Source organism: Haliotis rufescens, unplaced genomic scaffold, assembly GCF_023055435.1.
Source record: "Haliotis rufescens isolate VD_foot unplaced genomic scaffold, xgHalRufe1.0.p SCAF_11, whole genome shotgun sequence".
Classification (NCBI taxonomy): domain Eukaryota; kingdom Metazoa; phylum Mollusca; class Gastropoda; order Lepetellida; family Haliotidae; genus Haliotis; species Haliotis rufescens.
The window spans coordinates 9897017-9916834 of record NW_025963791.1 but is presented as its reverse complement, the minus strand read 5'-3'; the positions used below and the strand labels follow the sequence as shown (position 1 = coordinate 9916834).

General features: G+C 41.5%; 1 protein-coding gene and 1 pseudogene across 1 annotated transcript in view; one reads left to right on the top strand and one right to left on the bottom strand.

The window, feature by feature from the left end:
* The window catches only part of LOC124146364 (cholesterol transporter ABCA5-like), a 128594-nt gene that overhangs the window by 75705 nt on the left and 33071 nt on the right, over positions 1–19818 (bottom strand). The gene's annotated exons all lie outside the window — the stretch shown is intronic.
* On the top strand, positions 11460–12530 carry LOC125378060 (annotated as a pseudogene).

The window sequence follows — 19818 nt, the reverse complement described above, 5'->3', positions numbered from 1 at the left end:
AGCAGACATCGTCTAAAAACAGGTAGAGTGGACATGCCATGAAACCAAAGAATATGTGATATGTGTAGCTGCGGTTATGTTGAGAGTTACCATTTTATATTGATATGTATTGCATATGAACACCTGCGGCAATTGTATGTACCCAAAAAGTATTATATTTTTCCTAGTTTACACAAATGTAACATGTTAATAATGTCTAAGAATAATTCGAATACTATACAAAATATGGGAATGTTTATTTTCTGTGCTAATAATTTGAGAAATGTGAAATATTACGCTGTTGTTACCGTGCCTGACGGACTTGCCGGAGTCAGTATACTGTGTGTGAGTCAAGTATCCATGTTTAACTGCCGCATGTTTAACAATGAAACCAGCATTAGTCCGGACTGGCACGCACGCACGCACGCACGCACGCATGCACGCACACACGCACGCACGCACACATGCGCGCACACACACGCACGCACACAGTTGCCAAGGTTACAAAAATATTATTCTCATTTGAATTTATATGCATCTATTTCAGCCTTGAAAGACCCCAGCATGGGACGTGTGACCAGATGGGTTGGGTCAGCAGTGCAGGTACAACACTTATCATCATATATACTCATATATGCTCAAACGCAAAAGACACGTATACGTGTAATACATTAGATAACATATCACTTTTCTAAATAGATTTAAGGTGCACCGGCGTTTTAATGGAGCTTTAGATGCCCGGTACGTTTTCTTTATTTAATTTATATTGATTATAAAATAATACAGGTACAACACTTATCAGTATATATACTCAAAAGCAAAAGAAACGGATACGTGTAATACATTAGATAACATAACACTTTTCTATGTCCAGCGTGTTTAATTGAGCTTCAGATGGACCCGGCAGGCTTCCTTTTCTAATTTAAATAGACAATATTTTTAATTATTTTATTTAGTCATAAAAAACAAACAAACTGAATTCAATTCTGCATAGCATGACACAAAATGCAGTGCTGATTGCATTCCCCATTTGAGACGTGTGCACAAGTTTGCAAAGAACAGATAATTGAAGGTGTGGCTTTTCATCCACAAAACATTAAAACGGCATCTTGAAGATTTTTGTGTACATAGTTAAAAGATCAATCTGTAACGCCATATACATATCAACATAATTATCATTTTCAATTAAGAATATGATTTTTTTATTATGTATCTGATCACATTTACCTTGACCTATATCGATCTGACAAATCAACCAGATAAACCTATCACGATCCGATAAATATGCAAATGAAGTCACCAATCGCAGGATCTGCTGTCAGATCGATGCATCAATGCGATGCCTACTTGATGCATAAGTTTTTTTTGTAAACAAATATATCTGCATGTCTTTTGGCACTATAGTCATTAATAGAACGGTTGACCCAGGCATTTTCTAAAGTTAATCACGTGAATGAAAATATCTCTTAAATTTCGATTATTCTAAGAATGACATGATATGCTAAAGATATTTTTACCCGTGTGTCACCGTATCGTGAATATACTAGAATATGAACAATACATATGCATTACTCGCTCGCATTAAAGGCTCGCATAATACATTTATTTCCATATATGGTGTTACGATACGAAAGCACATTCGGCTAATTAAGTTTACAGAAAACAATATTGTTATCATGCCTCGAAGTACTTTGGAGATGTATCACCATCCTCGATTAACCAGGGTATATATCTCCATTTTAACATGTTAAATACCCTGGACCCAATCGCCACCCTAGCTTCATTGTGACATCATTTCCGTTTCCAACGTAGCCCAGATTTAATTACATACGTGTAACTCGATCGGACGATGTTATTCCACGGACGTATATATATGTACGTCTTTGGTTATTCGAATCGAGCTCAAAACGAATGGGACACTTGTATCATCATAATATACTGTATATAATTGATGTACAATGCCCTGGATCATCGCGGATGATGAAGTATTTGTACTGAACGAAATATCGGCGGTTGAGTTATTGTGTCACAAACTGATGTGCCTTGTATATATAGCATTCACTTATTGGTTGTCCCTGTTGTTCCAATATTTGCGGGGCCAAGCCGTACATCACTATCTGTCTTACGCAGCCTGTTTCCGTCACGTGTAGGTGTTCAGGGCATGTGTTGGGGTACAGGCAGAGAAGGGGAGCTCGCAGGAGAAGAAGAAGAGGAAGAAAAAAAGGAGCGTCCGTCTCTGGCTGTTCAGACGAAGAGGGAAGGACGGGTGTAAAACATCAGTACCTCGGCTACCATCTGGACAGTCAGGTGAGAATATATACACAAGGGGGAAAGAGTGAAAACGGCTATCATCTGGACTGTCAGGTGAGAATATATACAGAAGGGGAAAAGAGTAAAAACAGCTACCATCTGGACTGTCAGGTGAGAATATATACACAAGGGGAAAAGAGTAAAAACGGCTACCATCTGGACTGTCCGGTGAGAATATATACACAAGGGGAAAAGAGTAAAAACGGCTACCATCTGAACTGTCCGGTGAGAATATATACACAAGGGGAAAAGAGTAAAAACAGCTACCATCTGGACTGTCAGGTGAGAATATATACACAAGGGGAAAAGAGTAAAAACGGCTACCATCTGGACTGTCAGGTGGGAATATATACACAAGGGTAAAAAAGAGTCAAAACGGCTACCATCTGGACAGTCAGGTGGGAATATATACACAAGGGTAAAAAAGAGTAAAAACGGCTACCATCTGGACAGCCAGGTGAGAATATTTATACTCAAGGGTAAAAAGAGTAAAAACAGCTACCATCTGGACAGTCAGGTGGGAATGTATACACAAGGGTAAAAAAGAGTCAAAACGGCTACCATCTGGACAGTCAGGTGGGAATATATACACAAGGGTAAAAAAGAGTAAAAACGGCTACCATCCGGACAGTCAGGTGGGAATATATACACAAGGGTAAAAAGAGTAAAAAACGGCTACCATCTGGACAGTTAGGTGATAATATATACATAAAGGAAAAAGAGTAAAAACGGCTACCATCTGGACAGTCAGGTGAGAATATATACACAAAGGAAAAAAGGGTGAAAACGGCTACCATCTGGACAGTCAGGTGAGAATATATACATAAGGAAAAATAAGTAAACCACCGCTTACATTCTTTCAAATGCTATCATGTGTTACCTTTTTTGGCGCATTTGTTTGAATTTAGGTGGGACATTCTTATTTTGAAATGCAGTGATAGATTATCTTATGACATATTCTGTAATGGTAATTCTCTTTCAATTTTTCCGGGGGCGGTCGGGTAGCCTAGTGGTTCAAGCGTTCGCTTGTCACGCCGAAGACCCGGGTTCGATTCCCGACATGGGTACTATGTGTGAAGCCCATTTCTGGTGTCCCCCGCCGTGATATTGCTGGAATATTGCTAAAAGCGGCGTAAAACCATACTCACTCACTCACTCACTCACTCAATTGTTCCGCTGCTTCATTGCGTCCTGTGATAGGGATCAGTGCTTGCTGAGACACATGCAGGAGACACAACTATCCCTACTGCTCAGCATCAGAGACACTTCAGGCAAAATTTAATGCCAAGTTATACTTCTATTAGTGCCAACATTTGACAAAAGTTTAATCCCTCGATGCGTGAGCCGAGTGACGGTGACGTGAGGTGAGGTGAGGTTTTAACGTCGCGAAGGCGGTCGAGGATCAGGTGGTTATAATGTGTGGCTAGGCTGTGTGTCATCATTCCTAGATGATGTGAGTTCCGACTCATGCTGTCAACCATTGCCTGTTATACACTCTATAAAGTTCCAAGTTATTGTTACATAGCTGCTATATTGCTGACTACGGCGTGAAACAACATTCATGTCAGTCAAATGTAAAAGACTTTCATCTTTCCTTGAAACAGGTGAGCAGGGAGATGTCGCTGGAGGTGGCATCAATGGCATTGCAATGACGGTCTCTCACCCGGCGTCAAATGCTGTACCGCCAGCTACTGGTTCATCAGAGGGCACAGTAGCTGATCACTGTTACAAGCCTCATGATACAGGTTCAACAGTTCCCAATGTGAAGAAAGGTGTCACGCCATTTGCTGATACATGTCATGGGCAACAATGTGTCGACTTCTCAGCATCCGAGAAACAAACAGAGGACACCCTACCGGATGACGAGTGTAACGAGAAAAGTACTGCCAGTCCCACATCAGCAGATGCACACATCGAGGACCAGAGCCATATTGCCAGTCCCACATCATCAGATGCACACATCGAGCACCAGAGCCACGTTGCAATTCCCACATCATCAGATGCACATCTCGAGGACCAGAGCCATATTGCCAGTCCCACATCATCAGATGCACATATCGAGGACCAGAGCCACGTTGCCGGTCCCACATCATCAGATGCACATATCGAGGACCAGAGCCATATTGCCAGTCCCACATCATCAGATGCACATGTCGAGGACCAGAACCATATTGCCAGTTCCACATCATTAGATGCACACATCGAGGACCAGAGCCACGTTGCCGGTCCCACATCATCAGATGCACATCTCGAGGACCAGAGCCATATTGCCAGTCCCACATCATCAGATGCACATATCGAGGACCAGAGCCACGTTGCCGGTCCCACATCATCAGATGCACATCTCGAGGACCAGAGCCATATTGCCAGTCCCACATCATCAGATGCACATATCGAGGACCAGAGCCACGTTGCCAGTCCCACATCATCAGATGCACATATCGAGGACCAGAGCCATGTTTCCAGTCCCACATCATCAGATGCTTATATCAAGGACCAGAGCCACGTTGCCAGTCCAACATCAGATGCACATATCAAGGACCAGAACCATATTGCCAGTTCCACATCAGATGCACATATCGAGGACCAGAACCATATTGCCAGTTCCACATCAGATGCACATATCGAGGACCAGAACCATATTGCCAGTTCCACATCATCAGATGCACATGTCGAGGACCAGAACCATATTGCCAGTTCCACATCATTAGATGCACACATCGAGGACCAGAGCCACGTTGCCAGTCCCACATCATCAGATGCACATCTCGAGGACCAGAGCCACGTTGCCAGTCCCACATCATCAGATGCACATATCAAGGACCAAAGCCCTGTTGCCAGTTCCACATCATCAGATGCACATATCGAGGACCAGAGCCATGTTGCCAGTCGCACATCATCAGATGCACATATCGAGGACCAGAACCATATTGCCAGTTCCACATCATCAGATAAACACATCGAGGACCAGAGCCACGTTGCCAGTCCCACATCATCAGATGCACACATCGAGGACCAGAGCCATGTTGCCAGTCGCACATCATCAGATGCACATATCGAGGACCAGAACCATATTGCCAGTTCCACATCATCAGATGCACATGTCGAGGACCAGAACCATATTGCCAGTACCACATCATCAGATGCACATATCGAGGACCAGAGCCAGGACATTTGTGGAGCGCCAGTTCGGAAGAAGACACTGAACGTGAAATTTCAAGAGAAAGTTAAAATTAAGGTGATTAAAGTCGGGGCACGTCATGTGCGGGGAGCGGCAAACCCAGGGAACAATGATTCCGGTAGAGCTCAACCTGACAAGACGTCTTCCAACACAACTGATGCTAGTTTAAACCAAGACAGGAATCAAACACAAATGAAACATTCCCCAGAAGACAAAGTCGCATCAACTACTTTTACCTATTTGAGTGATGCTACAAGCGAGTATCTGCGTTATGAAAGATCGGATAATGAACTGAGCGTCCACGGGTGTGATAGTTCTGAGAGTGATATCACAGATCTTCCATTTGACTCTTCGTTCCAGGTAGGAAAGACAAAGAGAGACGGAGAGCATGTGTATTTCACAGCTCACCCTAAAACACAAAGTACCGAATCTGATACAGACGCAACAAGGAGTGGTCTCAACGAATACCCAGACGTGAATCATCTTCTCAGTGTACAAGAAGGTGATGACAATCGAGTACCAGTTCTGACAAAGCAGAGCCCACAATACCAAGATCAGCTGAATACAGGGAAAGGAAGCCCCCGACTGCCAAGCAGAAATGGGAGGCCAAATAGAGAGGACCACGAGACTAAGCATTCACATGATGACTCCATGCATCAGGTCATGGCTGCTATAGATGGACATAAGCCACATGAGCAGAAACACGGACCAACGATGCACCGTGAGACAGCGGTACCACACGACGCACCTGTTACTGTCGGGGAAACATGTCTGCAAAAAGGGAATAGCGAAGATAAGGTGTCTGGAGGTTTGTCCTTAACGCACAGGCCATCTGACCAGAGATACAGAGGCGCCGAGGAAGAAGAGCCTCAGGTTGTAGAAGAACAGACAGGGAAGGAACAGGATTCATCAAAGGACAAAATGGAGAAGGTTCTGGAGTCTAGATACTACAGCTCCGCCTTGGAGTGGGCAGACCAGTGTTATGAGTTAGGGAAGGAAGAAACTCAACAGCTACTGTTTGCTATATACGGCAGAGATTACCTAACGAGACGGACTCCAGAGGAATCTCGTCCTGGCAGGGAGGTTGAATCAAGAACACGCCCTTCGTTGGACAATTCACGACAAAATGATGTAGCCATGTACCGCGCGTCAGCGTTGGAGTGTAGAAACCAGGGTTCAAACTTAGGAAAGGGAGAGACGAAGAAGTTCCTTCAAGACGCATGTGGCATTGACCCTCTGACAGGGGATATTCAAGGAAACGAGCTGCATAGGACATGTCACAAAACTGCATTAGATGGAAGGCCTTTGTGCTCAAGCTGTTCGCGTGGGCTGGATTCGGCTTTGTTCCATGCATCTGCCTTGGAGTGGAGAAACCAAGGGTCCAACTTAGGCAAGGAGGAAACACAGCGACTTCTGGGTGCTATCTATGGCGATGATTACTTACGTGGAGAAGCTACTGCGACACAGGAGCAAACAACGGGCTGCAACAAAACAGCTGAAAAGGAGGCAGCTGCCCACAAATTAGTTGCTTCACATCCGACCTCATCATGTCATACCAGGAACGTTCAATGGTCCCAGAAACGTGTGGAAAATCGTAAGCCTTTTGCAGCATATTGTAGAGCCAAAGAGTCACGGTTGTCTACACAGGGTACTGTGTTGTCCAGACACAAGGGAATGATTCCACGTGACCACGCGTTGTCAAGACAACAGGTTCGCCAATCCCCAGACAGAAGGTCATCACAACAGAAGGTCAGATGGTCGCAAAGACAGCGACAGGCCTTACAGGAGTTCTTTGACGAACTGGAGTACCTCGGAGGTTTGGACAGCCGCAGGATCGGCGGCTATGAGAGTCCGCGTGAGAGCAGACGACACAGGAAGTACGAGAAGAAACAGTCACGGGAACATTTGTGAAGGTCATGATGTAACGGAATATATTAATACGTGAGGAACACTAGCAGAATATGTTGAAATATAGAGAAATGAAATGTTGTATACCAAATTATTTTATTTTCTTGAAAGTTGATGAACTGTTATTTACTTGTAATACATGATGGCACTGTCACCTGTTCAGCAAGCACATGTGGTCATTCAGCAAGTGGGTGAACATGGTTTCAAATGACAAAATTAGCAAAACGTTGGAGAAAAGCCTGCGGTGTTGTAAACGTTCTTGAAATCAACGAGCACAGGCATGGAGTTCACAAACCAAGGCTCCTGATCATGGCGATTCTATTACTCGAACCATCCTGGCCCAAGATTCAAGTAAAATGTGTTTAGCCATCATAACTCACTTACGTCGTCAAACTGTCTTCTGAATGTACACTGAGCAAGAAAATCCGAACGTTTTAGATATTCATTTCCGGTATTGTTCATGTTTTGATGGGTTCGAATCCCAGATTCCCCCTGATAATGTTTCTAGGTCTGTTGGTCTGGGTGACCCAGTCGTCTAAGGCGCCGCGGTTCGCTGTGCAGAGTTGTGTCCCTGTGATTGTGGGTTCGAATCCCGATTCGCCCCAATTATGTTTCTAGGTTTGTCAGCACCATACCCGTGCTCGTGGGTTTCATCGAAGTGGTAAACGTCGGAGACCTGCATCACTTCGGGCTTTCCTCCCACATTAAGCTGACACGCCGTGATATAACTGGAATACTGTTAAAGGCGGCGTTAAACCCAACTCACTCACTCACTATGATGAGTTAGAGACAAGGGCGATGCTTCCAAAGCTACGGCTGTGAATGGGTGTAGGGTACAATGGGTGTAGGGAATTTCAGAAATAATACTCGAGATAATCGAGGATGTGTTATTTTTGGTTTAAACGATATGTACAGATGTATGTTGACCCCTTGGAATGCATTTACATAAAAAAAAGGCATTGTGTAATTTTGAAACACGCCATTGTTTATAGTTGTTTTATTGATATATGAATCATGATTTGTTATACACATTTATTTTCTCTGTGAAACATCTATTCAATTTGTAATAAATGATTTGTTTTCGTAGCTGTCTCGTGTTATTGATTTTGGAAAATAAGAATTTCATTGAACTCGCCAGATAAGTAGAATTGGGTACAATGTGTGAAGTCCATTTGTAGTGTCTCTCGTGGTGATATTGCTGGAATATTGCTAAAACGACTTAAAACCATACTCACTCACTACTATTAAAATGCACCACAATGCTTTGCACACCAATGTGTCGCCAAGGGTTATGACATCACAGTCAAATGACGTCACTAAGAAGGTGGTACTAGTATTTGCACACTCCATCGCAGTCGTGACTCAGCATAACACCACTGCAACAGGCTAATTTGCATATCACGTGTCCGGACTTTTCTCTTGTTTGTAAACAAACGCACTTTTTCAGAAATCAGTATAGAACAGACTAATGCAAGTATTTGGGGGCGCTTTACATATTGTTTTGCATAACTATATATATATGCTACTACAACTGCGACAGTGAGTTGCATGACAATATATATTTATGCATCAAAGTGACCGTGTCGCTAGCTCTCCGTTGGGTTTCGATGACAGCACGTGGAGCCGTACAACCAATGTAAACATAGGATAACTACGGAAAAACAAGTAGATTTTTACGTATTTGCATACTTTCTCAATGAAAGTTAACCATTCTTTGACATTTGTTTATGAAAATGTGTAGACTTGTCAAACATGAAACGGATGAAAAGCATATGCAATATCTTGAATGGACTGTGAAAGATGTGACGAATCGTCACATGGCGCTGGCCTGTGGCAGAGGTACTATGCTAGCTGGCTGCCGGCCGCATGGAACTCTGGGTAGGAGAGTGTAGTATTTGGTGAGTAACAATGCATCCGGAGAAGATGCTACAGTTCAGCATATATTCTGCATTTTAAAGAAAGCTATATTGCACTTGTCAAATCCTAGGCTTTCAAGCCTGCGTGCCGTTTAATAAGCTAACTATGAATTATGAATACTGAAAATATCTCGAGCTCCCCACTCCCCACAGTGTTGCAAGGAACGTCAGTGTAGTCAGTTAAATAACATTATTACCCTAATGGGGGAGAGATGAGGGTAAATTTGGTTGTCCGAAAGATGGCGGCAGCAACACGATCACCATGGCCATGACCACAGTTTGACACAAAAAACACTTTTTTAGATCGAACATGTGTTTATTCTTGGGCTGAGATTAGATACGAATCATAAACATTGCTTTTGTGTTCATATTTTATCATTTTAATGCGAACAAACATTAGTGAAACATAGACATAGGTCTAAACATTATCACAACATAATGATGACTTCGCTCGTCAAAAGTTAAAGGCGGTCCAATAAGATGGTCTATTTCTGATTGTGCTATGGATTCAATGGATTTTAATAAGGCCAGGTATGTGTGTGTGTGTGTGTGTGTGTGTGTGTGTGTGTGTGTGTTTGTGGCTGCTTGTACTAGTCGAGACTAATGCCGATTTATAGTGCTAGCCCACTGAGATACCCTGCCGCAGTTTAACATGGATACCCTACTCAGATATATCATACTGACTCCGAGCCGACCAGTCGTTGTTTTAACCCCTTAATGCCGAGCGCCAGACAGGGTAACAACAAATACCATCTTTTACTGTCTTTTGGTATGACGCGACTACCGATCTTCTGCTCTCCGGGGTGATTGAATATCAAGCCAGGGGAGATAACTCCTTCTGCCACTGCGTCACAAGACGTTCCCGGTTGTATTTCAGAGATTCATTTGATAATACTGACACAATAGATTTCTGGAAAATGATCGGCAGATTAGCTGTAGCTAACGACCGTACAGGTAAGTTGCCCTTTGAGGTCAGAGACACTGAAGGAAATATTGATTGTGATACTAACTCTGTCCTTGAAAGGTGGAAGGATTACAATGAGATCGAGAATATATACTGTTACGACCCACACCCTGATAGTAATTTTTATAATGAACACCTGGAAAATATCAAATTTTGTTGTTATAAAGGAAGATAAAACAAACAGTACTGTGTGGTCCCTTGAACGTCCCTATTTCGTTGGTGGAAGTAGAGAAAGCAACAGAGCGCGCTAAATCCAGAAAGGCGGCGGGTTTTCGATAATCTTCCTGCTGCGTGTCTGAAAAATCATGTCTGCGTTGACATATTGTTTAAAATAACGATTCATTGTTTTAATAGTGGTGTAGTACCTGATGCATGGCAACAGAGTATCATTAATCCTATTGCTAAATCCGACACCGATGTTCACAATCCTCTGTCATACAGGGGTATCTCTCTAATTTCTGTACCCTGTACAATTTTTGGTGACATTTTAAATGTGAGATTGAGTGAATGGTGCGAAAGAAATAATATTTTAGCCGAGGAGCAAAATGGCTTCAGAAAAAGGAGCTGTTTGGATCACCTCTATAGCATTTATACAATTATCAAAAATAGAAAACAATCAAAATTGTCAACATTTTGATGTTTTATTGACATGAAAAAGGCGTTCGATAATGTAAACAGAGATTGTTTAAGGTTTAATTTTTTTTTAAAAATGGCATAAACTAAAAAAATGTTTTAAGCTGTTAAAAGTTTATACAGCAATGTGAAGTGCGCTGTGAGAGTAAATGGTTTGTTTTCACCCTGGTTTAAGGCCCCACGGGGACTAAAGCAAGGATGTCTTGTCTCTCCATTATGAAATTGTTTGATAGGCATTACTTAGAAGTTGACGGATGACAAGATAGACACAGGTTTTATGGATAACAACTTCTTCAATAATGTGAAAAGCGACGTTTCGGTATAGATCCTTATACCGTTGTTCACCTTGCTTGACAACGGTATAAGGATCTATACCGAAACGTCGCTTTTCACAGTATTAAAGAAGTTGTTATCCATAAAAATTGTGTCTATCTTGTCTCTCCATTATTGTTCTCTATTTACATTAACGACCTTGTGGCCAATATAAAAAGCATGAACTGTGGTGTTGATAGAAATGATTTAAATATTGGTATTATGTTATTTGCTGATGATATTTTATTACTGGCGGCCACGGAGGATAAACTGCAAAATATGTTAAACGTGGTCAATGAATGGTGTCAATGGTGGAGACTTAAAACTAAGATTGTTCATTTTAGGCCTGCCAATACAAATTGCTCCACAACCAACTTTTCAATTGGTGAAACTCATTTGAAGTACAGTAACAATTATAAATATCTTGGTTTGTGGCTCCACGAACACATGGACTTTAAGTTCACAAATAATGAACTGGCTAAATCGGCAAGTCGAGCTTTTGGTGTTTTATGTAAAAAAATATTTTTATGCTGGTGGTTTTACTAATGCAATTTATACTAAATTGTATGAATCCTTGGTTCAGCCTATTATGCAATATGGTGCTTCCATCTGGGGGTTGTATGAACATAAACAGTTAAAACACTCTGCAAAACAAAGCATGTAAATTTTTCCTTGGCCTTAGACGTAATGCGTCAAATGTTGACGCCAGGGGAGACATGGGTTGGAAATCATGTGTCACTAAACAACGCATAGAAGTATTTGGTATGAAAATTACAAGATTGCCCCGTGTCATTCATGCTTGGTCAAGTAAAAGAGGGCGCTCATGGGAAAAGGAAGTTTACAAGCTAGCTAGAAACTTAAACGTCGTTGATTTGATCGATGTCCATTCGATGACACGTGGTCAGTTCACTCTCATTATTTCAAGTGGATGAAACTGCTTGGTTTTCAGAGCTGTGGAATGATGCTAATAACCCTAATGGTAATAAGCTGAGGACCTATAGATTGCTTAAGAAGGATCTAGCGCCTGAGCCCTATGTCTTATCAATTTATATCCATAGAAACACCAGAAAATGTTTGGCACTTTTACGCAGTGGCAGCCTCCCCATTAACATTGAAAAAATTAGGTACAGTCGTCCCCCTGTCCCCCTTCTGGATAGAACTTGCCCTTTTTGTTTTAACTCAGTAGAGACTGAGGTCCACTTCTTAATTGATAGTAACTTGTATGATGATTTACGTTATGATGTATAATGAACGCTATGTGTGAATGTGTGCCAGATTTCCTAAACTTATCTTCAACCGAGAAATTTATTACATCACTCAGAGGTGAACACGGGTGTTATACTCTTTTTAAGTTCACTGATCAAATATTCCAAAGGCGCTTGACACTTATTTAATTCTGTGTGCTCTTTTCTCTTTTCTACATGTATGTTATTATGCTTGCGAATAGTAGTATTTCTGCTTGTGATCAATATTATACTGTAATGTTTATGTTGAGTGTCGGTGAGAATAAATGCACTTCTGTGTGTGTGTGTGTGTGTGTGTGTGTGTGTGTGTGTGTGTGTGTGTGTGTGTGTGTGTGTGTGTGTGTGTGTGTGTGTGTGTGTGTGTGTGTACATGTGTGTGCGTGCGTGTGTGTGTTTGTGTATGTGTGTGTGTGTTGGGTGAGTGGGTGGTTAGATGTGAGTGTTTGTGAGACTTCGTGTTTGTGTATGATTGCGTGCGTGACTGTATAAGTAATTTGGCGAGTGTGCGTGCGTGCGTGCGTGTGTGTTCATAACCCAATCTTAACTTTACACATTGTGTTAGTATATGTCTTAATTTACCTTATCCAGACCATGACGTTATACATATGCTTTTATTTCTAGTGTCTCGTAGGCCATACCTGGTCGGATGTTATATTTTATTGATTGTGTACGTGTTTTAGTATGAAGTGTATCTCTCTCTCTCTCTCTCTCTCTCTCTCTCTCTCTCTCTCTCTCTCTCCACACAAACAAGGCGAGTTGAGTACTGAGATATCAACGCGATCTAGATGATTGAATTGATTTTAGCGTCGTGTCATTCGAACCGGAACCGAGTGGTATTTATCGACGGTATGTTTCTGTTTGTCATAACAGAGCTGTTGGGCCGTTGTCTGGACGGGTACTACAGGAGGGTATGCCAGGTAAATTATCTGTGTGCACCAAGCGCAGGTGCAGATTTGGGGAGATAAAAATATTTTGTGAGCCACATGTAAATTGCAACTGCTAATGAAAAGGACATAAATCACATTTTATTGCGTTATTGCGTCTATTCTCGATAGTTTATTTAATACAATAACAATGTTTACACTTAGTATACCCAAAGGTATATATCACGACCTATTCCCACGAAGAGAAAATACAAAGGACAGTAAAATTCAGGGATGTGGAACTTACTAGAAGTCAATAAAACATTAAATATTACTCATTCGTTCTTCCCATGCCCCTGTGAGAGGTTTGGAGGGGTGATATGGCGTTTAAGGACAGGCAAATGCTTGGAAAAATAATTATGTTTCAGACTGTTGAACAAAACAATTGTCTCCAAGAAAAAATACATTGTTTCAAGATGCTTTTAAATATATATTATTATGGCTCAAGGATTTAATTAAAAAATGTATGTTTTTTGAAGGTGTAGCTGTCAAATATCTTGTCTCCATACAAACTCCCAGCTGGTTTAAGTGTAAGGATTGCGTGGAGGATGAACTACATCGTTTTTAGTTTCACCTTTTTATGATAGTGACCGACTGGGCCTTCATATAACATGCGTGGAACGATGCTCATGGTGTCAATCACTGGACTGTCTGGTCCAGACTCGATTATTTACAGACCGCCGTCATATAGCTGGAATATTGCTGAGTGCGGCGTTAAAAAGAAAACAAAGAAACAAAGCATATAACATGTTAGTTTCATAGTGTGTTAACTCCCTTGCCTTCGGAACCCAAAGATCTTATTTATAAATAGTTTAACTAAGAGACCTGAGATAATATGTGGCTAAATATTTTATTATATTTATGTTGTATTTGATTTTATATATCTACATTCATGACTTTGTCTTAAAGCTTATTGTACATGTTGTACCATGTATATATCTTCTCTCATAGGTGAGGTGAAATGGGGTTTAACGTAGCGTCCAAGATTATTGCACTTATGTAGCGAAGTGCATGTACGTGTGTGTGTTTGTGTGGCTGCTTGTACTGATGCCGATTTATAGTGTTAGCACACTGATATATCATACCGCACTCAGACACAGTATACTGACTCCGAGCGCCAGACAGGGTAACAACAAGTACCTTCTTTAACGTCTTTTGGTATGACGCCGCCGGGGATCGAACCCCGGACCTTCCGCTCCCCGGGCGGACGCTCTACCACTAGACCACGGAGGCGGTCCTTCTCTCATAAGTCGCTGAGTCGACTGGTCGTAGTGTGCCACTTGTAGTAATATATGTACCACGGGGTTACATGGGATGGTCTTCGTGTTTCTATAACCAACAAGTTTAAATTGTGCAATTTTGGCGTAGACTACAATCCCTGTATACCAAACGTAAACTTTCATGCAACCTTTTTTAAGTGATCTACCACTGTTTCTAATTATTGGGTCAAACGTGTCACAGCTCTATTTGCACGTTTTCATATTGATATCACAAACATGTCGCTAAGCTTGGCCAGTATACAGCAACATTGTTATAGGTGAGGTGAGGTGAAATTGGGTTTAACGTCGCGTCCAAGATTATTGCACTTATATAGCGACGTGCATGCACGTGTATGTGTGTGTGTGGCTGCTTGCACTAGTCCGGACTGATGCCGATTTATAGTGCTAGCTCACTGAGATACCATGCCGCAGTTTAACATGAATACCCCACTCAGACACAGTATACTGACTCCGAGCCGACCAGTCCTTGTTTTAGCCCCTTAATGCCGAGCGCCAGACAGGGTAACAACAAGTACAATCTTTTAACGTCTTTTTGTATGACGCGGCCCGGGATCGAACCCCGGACCTTCCGCTCTCCGGGCGGACGCTCTACCACAAGACCACGGAGGCGGTCTGCAACATTGTTATAAAGGGACACCAGATACCATATACCGGTATATGGTATCTGGGAACACTAATAATAAGTGGCAATCTTGTGGCAATCTTGTGGCAATCTTGTGGCAAGACAATGACAAGCATAATGGTAACAGATTGCGCACCTATCGTCTTTTTTTAAAATGTACCTTTTACGGAAACACATGCAAAACATATTTCCTCGAGGGAAACCGCAGTATATTTTAGTAAATTTTCGATGTGGTATCCTACTGTGCCAGAACCTGCCATGACATTTTATATACCCGGAGGAATATTTTATATCATTGAATCTTAAACATTGTATTGTATATTAATGTATGTATATTTTAATTTTTAGCTTCTGCTTATTTTCACTATGTGCCTGTTTACAATGTACCGTCTCTCATAAATCGCTGTGCGATTGGTTGTATACAACTTTAATGTAACTATATTTTCAATTTGTTTTAACAAAGATGTGGTATACAAGTTAGACGTCAATCAAATCTTCCTCTTCTTCTTCTTCTTCTTCTTCTTCTTCTTCTTCTTCTTCTTCTTCTACAGTACGGGGCCTATGGCCCAACACACTACCTTACTGACTAAGACTTCATGTAATATAGTACGGTACCTATAGTACATGTGAGATTAGACTCAGGTTAGTGAGAAGTTTAATCTATTTAATGTTCTTATTCTACCTAACATTGTATTTGGGGCAGTCGGGTTGCCTTGTGGTTAAAGCGTTCGCTCGCCACGCCGAAGATCCGGGTTCGATTCTTGACATGGGAACAATGTGTGAAGACCATTTCTGGTGTCCCCCGCCGTGATATTGCTGGAATATTGCTAAAAGCGGCGTAAAACCATACTCACTCATCACTAACATTGTATTAACATTGTTTGTTAATCTTCATCGAGTTTCCTATATTCTATATCATTTGAAAGAAATGATCTAATTCTTTGCTAATAAAACACACGCAACCCGACCCAGATGAAACGCAATTTATAAACACAATCATAATCTGGTTAATCTGAAACACAATTAACAAGTTGGAGTAGCATACTCTGCCCACAGTTGGATGGGAGCAGCTCATTAATTAGTAGGTAAGACCAGGCAGCTACACTGGTCACACTTGACTGGTCTGTCTAACGATTGGGTCGTCTGACAAATGGGATGTCTGACAATTGGGAGTGGACCCATGACACGGCAAGATTACAAGTACATAATCACAATGATTGAGTTAAATCTTTTTGGATAAACTGTAACGTTCTGGAGAATATTTTTCGGAAAAAAAAATTGAACTCTACAGATGATACAAAAAGTGTGACATTGTTTCAGAAAATATGTTTACGATAACGGTAAGTGACCCTGTAGGTCATCATTTGAAAATTAATAAGGATCAGTGTATTATTTTTTATTTATTTAATATTTTTGTCGGGCAAGTGTAATCTAGTAATATCTAAAGTAAATCAATCTATATTCCACTAAAATTACTATTCAGGAATACTATGAACTTCGATAATTTCTTGATAACAGATATGCGTTTGGTGGTCATCAGTTTGGCAAACCTAAGGATATTTGGCCAATCGTAATAATATTTATCAATCAAAATGGCTCGTTTATTGGACAGCGATTGACAACGGAACAGGTAATGGAATTCGTCCCAAAGTGAATTTTTATTACATAGTGTGCATAAGCGATCTTCTTGAGGCATACCTGTCCATCTACCCGTCTCTACTGGCAATTTATGGTTACATGTACGGAAGGAAAGTAAAGGTTGAGAAATATTTCGAGGCAGTAGTAAGTAATATTCAAATGATGGGTAACCTTTAAGATACTTGTAGTAATTCCCTTTTAAAGAGTTGACGACACCACTTCTCCATGACTAGATAAACTGAAGGCGGAGGGTGTTCTCAAGTTGATAAAAAATATACGCTTTGTTAAAATCATCAGGGGAATCCACCAATAACTTACCATTTTTTTAGCAATTTTTATGCTGAGCGGTTCGCGTCCGGGGTTTTCCATATACCATGAAGTTGGCGTGGACCGTCTTATTCCTGCAGCTCGTGTTAAGATTTTTAGATGTACCCTTTCGATTATTTCGGAGTTATGGAAGCCCCATATTTCAGAACCATAGGGGCGGTCGGGTAGCCTAGTGGTTAAAGTGTTCGCCCGTCACGCCGAAGACCCGAGTTCGATTCCCGACATGGGTACAATGTCGTGAAGACAATTTCTGGTGTCCCCCGCCGTGATATTGCTGGAATATTGCTAAAAGCGGCATAAAACCATACTCACTCAGAACCATAGCGTAAGATAGTGACAACAATTCGATAAGGCAATCTCGTGGTAAGTGTACATTTCTGGCACATTTTAATAAGCTCATTGTAGCTTTCATGCGTTCAGCAGTATTTAACAGATGTATTTATTTTTGTATAAAGGGATACCGAAATAATTACAGATGGCAATGACTACTTATGTTTTTTTCTGTGTTAACATCTTGTTTCCATTAGTTACAGACTGAGTACTTATTACATGCATTGAGTGTATTCTGTAGCTGGTGTCTGCTTTCTCCAAGCAGTACTGTATCATCAGCCTATATAAGTAAAAGGGGTTTGATAAAAAATAACGATTCATTCCCGTTAGTGTATTCTAAATGAAATCTTTCCCCATTATTATCAATGAGATGTCGTTCTAAATCATTTAGGTATACAGCAAATAAGAGTGGTGACAGATTTTCCCCTTGTATAACTCCTGTTAAGCAATGGGAAAACTCCGACATATTACCATTTATCATCACACAATACACTTCTTTGAATTTAACTTTTGAAATTGGAATAAAGTTTGCAGAAGGACCCAGAACGTAAATATCTTCTACAGACGAGAACAGTAACGTCAAATAATTTCCCTGATTTTCTTCAAGAGGTGTTGTCTTATCGTTCACTGTCTCTAACACGACTCCCATATCACCCGACACAGGATAAACAAATTCCTCGGGTACACACACCATTTGCGGTTGTATCGGGTCACTCCCAAAACTTCTACATGCCAAAACATCTACACGGAGTTGTCATGGCTGATTGAGTTTACCTATTGTTATAATGGTATAGTCCTCCTGTAATTAAGACGACTCATTGGCTTCTTTACGATGCTGTTTTAGAAAGTCAAGGAAGGGTACTTTGGGAAGATTAAATGGTTACAGATGTAACTTATTTTGAGATAAAGAAGATTATAATAAAGACCAGTCACTTACAATGAAATTAACTGGTTTAGGAAATCACAATTATACACTGTTTGAGGTCAAAAGGTTTCATGTGTATGTAGGAAAAGCAACTTACAAGTTGTCGGGCTGTATGTTAGTATGTATGCTGGTTATACATGTAGGTTAGTTTACACGATTGATGAATTAAGTTGTGTGTATGTGGACGCATATGTGTATAGATGTATGACATGTATGAGATTGCTGTGAGTGTTCTGTATGAGATTGCCGAGAGTGTTCTGTATGAGATTGCCGAGAGTGTTCTGTATGAGATTGCTGCGAGTGTTCTGTATGAGATTGCTGCGAGTGTTTTGTATGAGATTGCTGTGAGTGTTTTGTATGAGATTGCTGCGAGTGTTTTGTATGAGATTGCTGTGAGTGTTTTGTATGAGATTGCTACGAGTGTTTTGTATGAGATTGCTGTGAGTGTTTTGTATGAGATTGCTGCGAGTGTTTTGTATGAGATTTCTGTGAGTGTTCTGTATGAGACTGCTGTGAGTGTTTTGTATGAGATTTCTGTGAGTGTTCTGTATGAGACTGCTGTGAGTGTTTTGTATGAGATTTCTGTGAGTGTTCTGTATGAGACTGCCGAGAGTGTTTTGTATGAGATTGCTGCGAGTGTTTTGTTTGAGATTTCTGTGAGTGTTCTGTATGAGACTGCTGTGAGTGTTCTGTATGAGATTGCTGTGAGTGTTTTGTATGAGACTGCTGCGAGTGTTTTGTTTGAGATTTCTGTGAGTGTTCTGTATGAGACTGCTGTGAGTGTTCTGTATGAGATTGCTGTGAGTGTTTTGTATGAGACTGCTGCGAGTGTTTTGTTTGAGATTTCTGTGAGTGTTCTGTATGAGACTGCTGTGAGTGTTCTGTATGAGATTGCTGTGAGTGTTTTGTATGAGACTGCTGTGAATGTTCTGCATGAGATCGCTGTGAGTATTTTGTATGAGATTGCTGTGATCGTCCTGTTTGCTTACCTGTTTGTATGCTTTGAGCTGGATTTTAATACGGATGTTGGTGCGGATGTTGGTGCAGGTGTGGATGTGGGTGTGGGTGCGGGTGTGGGTGCGGGTGCGGGTGCGGTTGTGGATGCGGGTGTGGGTGTGGGTGTGGGTGTGGGTGTGGGTTTGGGTTTGGGTGTGGGTGTGGGTGTGGGTGTGGGTGTGGGTGTGGGTGCGGGTGTGGGTGTGAGTGTGGGTGTGGGTGTGGGTGTGGGTGCGAGTTTGGGTGTGGGTTTGGGTTTGGGTTTGGGTGTGGGTGCGAGTGTTGGTGTGGTTGTGGGTGCGGGTGCGGGTGTGGGTGCGGGTGTGGGTG